At 38.5% G+C, this 5715-nt stretch overlaps 1 pseudogene; it reads left to right on the forward strand.

Moving 5' to 3' along the window:
• The first annotated feature begins 4309 nt into the window (after nucleotides 1-4309).
• Nucleotides 4310-5455, forward strand: LOC110307723 (annotated as a pseudogene).
• Nucleotides 5456-5715: the final 260 nt, after the last annotated feature.

Consider the following 5715-nt stretch of genomic DNA (forward strand, 5'->3'; position numbering starts at 1 on the left):
GACAAGGGAGCTAAAACCATCCAGTGGAAGAAAGACAGCATTTTCAACAAATGGTGCTGGCACAACTGGTTGTTATCATGAAGTGTGGTATAATTCTAATAGGATTGCCTTTATATGTTACTTGACCTTTTTCCTTTACTGCTTTTAATAGTCTATCTTTACTTAGTGCATTTGTTGTTCTGATTATTATGTGTCAGGAGGAATTTCTTTTCTGGTCCAGTCTATTTGGAGTTCTGTAGACTTCTTGCATGTTCATGGTCATTTCTTTCTTTAAGTTTGGGAAGTTTTCTTCTATAACTTTGTTGAAGATATTTACTCGTCCTTTAAGTTGAAAATCTTTATTCTCATCTATACCTAAAGTCCCAAAGGGTGGTGGAAGGATGAAAGACAGGAGTTTGGCAGTGCCTCTCAGTGGAGGGGCTGATTCTAAAGCAATTGTAGCTGCTTTTGGTGAATTGATATAGTGCTCCTATTCATAGCAAGCTGCCTCCTCCATGAGAGTCTCTTCATTAGCAGGTGGCAGTTCGCTATCAAGTTCAATAAGGGAAGAAAAATGTTCTGCTGTAATTAATTCCTCCCTAGGTGGGGATGAAGAAAGATCCTTAATGGGCAGTAAAGGGGGAAGACCTGTGATGCCATCAGCCACAGAAGGTGGAGCAGATAAAGGTTCCTCTCTTGTTTGTTTGTTTGGTTTTTTGTTGTTGTTGTTTTTGTTTGTTTTGGTTTGTTTGTTTGTTTTTGTTTTTCGAGACAGGGTTTCTCTGTATAGCCCTGGCTGTCCTGGAACTCACTTTGTAGATCAGGTTGGTCTCGAACTCAGAAATCTGCCTGCCTCTGCCTCCAAGGTTCCTCTCTTAAAGGGGAAGGATGCAGTGTGTGAATTGCTACGTTACCAGAAGGGGAACGGGAGATGGATTCTTTAAGAGATTGCTCTCCCTTGGACACCAAGCATTGGAGATCTGGCCATTCAGGGGTGGTTTTAAGAATGTCATTAATAAAAGACCTGTAGTTAAAGGCTGTAGCAGGTAATTTTGTAGGTCCAAATGCTTCACAGTAATCTTTTAAACAATCACCAATTCTGTTCCACTCCTTTATATAAATTGTTCCCTCTTGGGGGAACCATGGGCAAATCTTTCCACAAAATCTAAAAATTTCTTCAAATCCCCCCACTTTTTTTAACCCTACTTCCTCGCGTTTTGAGTGACTCCTTGAGCCCTGTCACAAAAAGTGATTGCTTATAAAATGCTTGTCCCATGTCTTAAGGTATTCCTCCCAAGATCTGTACCATTTATGTTCTCTTTCCCAGACTGTCTCATGCTTAGGTGGACCATGGAATAGTGCCAAACCGAAGCTGCTCTCTGCCACTTCCTGAGATGAGCAGGTAGGCCAACCCTCCAATGATAAGTGGCATTCTCTTCCTCAGCGATCCCCAAGAAACCCCATGTTCTGGGTGCCAGTTTGTCCCAACCCGCAGGACAGTTGAACAGGGACTTGGTGACCTGGAAGAGAATGGGGGACAAGAAACACAAAGAATGGACAGCAAGACAAGACGTCCTGTTCAAGCTGACAAATTTTTATTTTTCTCACATAGGTTATATACTCAGAGGAGCAGGAAGAGGGGTGGAGGGGGTTGCTTTGTCTTTGGGTAATGCACCTGTTCCCAGGACCAGGATATTGACTGGATAAACAGTTCAGCAGGAAGATCAGAACCGAATGGGTTATTAGGCAACTATCCACAAGATTTATAGCTATTTGCTCTCTGCTGACTTCAGGATCTATGTCTATTTGTACTCAGCTGGGTAGTACTTACCCACAGAGGCCAAGACTTAAGGCAGTAAATGTTCAAACAAGGTTGCTCCCAACACTTCTTGGATTTGGTTTGCAAGTATTTTATTAATTATTTTTGCATCAATGTTCATAAAGGAAATTAATCTGAAATTTTCTTTCTTTGTTGACTCTTTGTGTTGTTTCGGTATCATGATACCTGTAGCCTCTTAGGATGAGCTTGGCAAAGTTTTGTATTTTGTGCAATAATTTGGACAGAATTTTTATTTACTCCTATTTAAAAGTCTGGTAGAATTTTGCTCTAAAACTATTTGGCCCTATGCTTTTTTAGGTTGGGAAATGTTAATGACCGCTCTTAATCCATTACTGGTTTTAGGACTATTAAGTTGTTTTTCTGAACTTTATTTAACTTTGGTAATTAGAATGTATTCAGAAATCATCCATTTCATTTAGAATTTCTAGTTTTCTGGAATACAAATGATTGAAGTAGTATCTAATGTTTGTTTGGATTTCCACAGTGTCTGTTGTTATTTCCCCAACTTTGTTAATTTGAATATTGGCTCTCTGCCTTTCAGCTAAGGGTTTGACTACCTTTCTGATTTTCTAAAAACAAACAGCTCTTGGTTAGTTGATTCTTTGTATTACTCTTTTTGTTTCTGATTGATTGATTTTTAGCCCTGAGTTTGATTATTTCTTTCTATCTACTCCACTTGGATATATTTCTTCTTTTTGATTTTTCTTCACAATAGAAAATTTTACAATTTTCTTTTGCTTTTCAATGTCAACAAGTATCTTAATTTTAAACAATAGAAAATAACAATGATAATTTAAAGAAAGTATGAAAAATGTACTCTTTATGCAAAGAAATTCTTTGACTATTGTACCAATTTGTTCATAGTTCATGGTCTTTGAGACACAGGATCTTCTTACAACCACAAAAACAAACAAACAAACAAACAAACAAACAAACAAAAACCTTCCCTGCTATGTTATTTTCCACACTATTAAAACTATTCTATATAATTCTTTAAAATTATAAAATCAATATAATCAATTTAATAATAGATATTAAATTTTTAGTGTATGGACAGTGAACCATTAAACTCTACCTAACATTTACATAGTATATATTTTTAGATGTGTGTATGAGGTTGTTGGAAAACACTGATTAAACGTGAGATCTCAGGGGTTTTTTTTTTTGAGAAATAAATCAGTATTTGTCAAACATTGTTTTGTAAGTAGTATTTTTAATTCAGTCACTTATGAACAGTTTTGTTTTTAAAATGATTATTTTATGGGTGAACAAGTATTATTATGGAAAATCACTATGCATTATAAAAAGAAGAAGAAAATATACAAATAAGGCGGAAAAACTCACATCTAAACAACAATTTTAGTGTTTATTCAATTTTATTATCCCTTCTCTGGAAACTAAAAAACTTACCAACAAAGACTAGTTCTTTCTTCCTCAAATTACTCTTTATATTATATATAAAATTCATAAAATTATTATACTAAAAATGCACCTGTTCTTTCTCCTGCTTTTTCTCAATTCAATCATAGAGTATTAAGGAAATATTCTTTCAAAATATCAATAGAATGTAGGATTATTTTCCGATGTGTGTATGTACTTATGACAGTACCATATAACGTGAAAATTAAAGAGGCATCACTTGGGAAACAAAGAAGGATGCCATAGATAGGAAGGTAGTAATTGGTGAAGATAAACAAAATATATGACAAATATGCATAAAATGTCATAATGAAACTTATGATTTTAGAGTGAATGAATTTTTTTTTTTTTTAGTTTCACAATACACTATTTTACAATACAGGACAGTTACAAAATAGAAGCAGGGCTCTCTGCAGTGGTAAAGTTTAGAAGCTGTGCAAGTACCAATCAAAGCTTCTTTCAGGGAGTATGATCAAGGGGCAACCACCCTTATCTCCACTCTGAAACTCAGTATCACATACACATTAAAATCAAGATCAGTGATAATAACATATGTTTTGGTATTGGCAACACTGAACTTCTCCCATGATGTTCATCTCATAAAGTTTCTAAATACCTTTCCAAAGCTGCTGTATATTACATAGTTGGATAAGGAGAATTCACTCAATTTTTATTCCTTTATTTCTTTGTGTGAGGGAGCTTGCTGATCTGGTAGTCACATGAGTTCTTTCTCAGCTCACCCCCCTATTTTACTGACTCAGGTATATGCCTTAATATAAATTTACTTTAAACTTTAGCATCTGTTCCACATAGAACCTAGGCTACTATAAAAATATAAGTGACTCTTCGTGGACTAATGAAAGGGTGGAAATAGAAAATACAAAAACAAATTAATAGATACTAAAACAGGAAAATTTTACATGAATTACAGACAAATTCAAATGCATAACATTGAAAATTCAGAAAAGGTCCCATACAGGGTTGTGCTCACATCTGTCCTTAATGCTCTCTTCAGTGTCTATAGAACTCTCTTTCCTTCCTTTGCAGCCATCCGACTGCCAGAAATTCACCATGACTATTGTCAACATCCATGCAAGAGAAATATTTGACTCCCATGGGAATCCCACTGTTGAGGTGGATCTTTTCACAGCAGAAGGTCTCTTCCAACCTGCAGTGCCCTGTGGTACATCCACTGGCACCTACAAGGCCCTAGAACTCCGAGACAATGATAAGATCGCTTCCTGGGGAAGGGTGTCTCTCAGGTTGTTGAGCACCTGCTCTGATTAGCAAGAAAGTGAATGTTATGGAACAAGAAGATTGACCAGCTGATAATGGAGATGGATGGCATGGAGAATAAATCTAAATTTGGTGCAAATGCCACCTTGGGAATGTCCCTGGCTGTCTGCAAAGCTGGTGCCGTAGAAAAGGGCATGCCCTTTACTGTTACATTGCTGACTTGCCCAGCAACCCTGAATTCCTCCTGCCAGTCCCAGCTTTCAATGTGATCAATGGTGATTCTCATGCAAGTAAAAAGCTAGCCATGCAAGAGTTCATAATCCTGCCTTTGGGGGATCCTGTTTCTGGGAAACCATGCACATTGGAGCAGAGGTATATCATATGAAGAACATTATCAAGGAGAAGTACATGAAGGATTGCCACCAATGTGGGTGATAAGGGCAGATTTGCACCTAACATCCTGGTGAACAAAGAAGAACTGGAGCTACTCAAGACTGCAATTGAGCAGTCTGCCATCAGCATGGATGTGGCTTCCTCTGAGTTCTATAGGTCTGGCAAGTATGACCTGGACTTCCAGTCTCCAGATGGCCCCAGCAGGTACATCACACTGACCATCTGGCTGACCTGTACAAGTCCTTCATCCAGGACTACCCAGTAGTGTCCACTGAAGACCCCTTTGACCAGGAAAACTGGGATGCTTGGCCAAAGTTCAGTGCTAGTGCCGGCATCTAGGTGGTACATGATAACCTCATAGTGATAAACCCTAAGTGCATTGCCAAGGCTGTGGGCAAGTAGTCCTGCAACTGCCTCCTGCTCAAAATGAACCAGATCAGCTCTGTGAACCAGTCTCTGCAGAAGTGTAAGCTGGCATGGAGCCACCAGCTGCTTAGATCTTCTGTCCCTGATGACATCCAGGCAGTTCAAGGCCTTCCTAGTACTTGCTCCTGCCATGTCACTGCTTCCTTAGATGTCCATGCCTGACCACCAAGAACCCTGATGGAGACCTCAGCTTTGTAATCATGTGATTGATCTGAATCATTGTTTCTATCACCTGACTTCCCAGCTCCTGTCTGGAGCCTACAAACCTCCAGTGTAATCTCTAGGGTGCCCAGCATCAAGATTCCTCTAGTGGTTTACATGCAAAAATAAAAGTAGCAGAATTCCCCACATACCATCCCCAAATGAGGAGAGAAGAGAAGAGAAGAGAAGGGAAGGGAAGGGAAGGGAAGGGAAGGGAAGGG

Source organism: Mus caroli, chromosome 13 (genome assembly GCF_900094665.2).
Source record: "Mus caroli chromosome 13, CAROLI_EIJ_v1.1, whole genome shotgun sequence".
Lineage (NCBI taxonomy): Eukaryota > Metazoa > Chordata > Mammalia > Rodentia > Muridae > Mus > Mus caroli.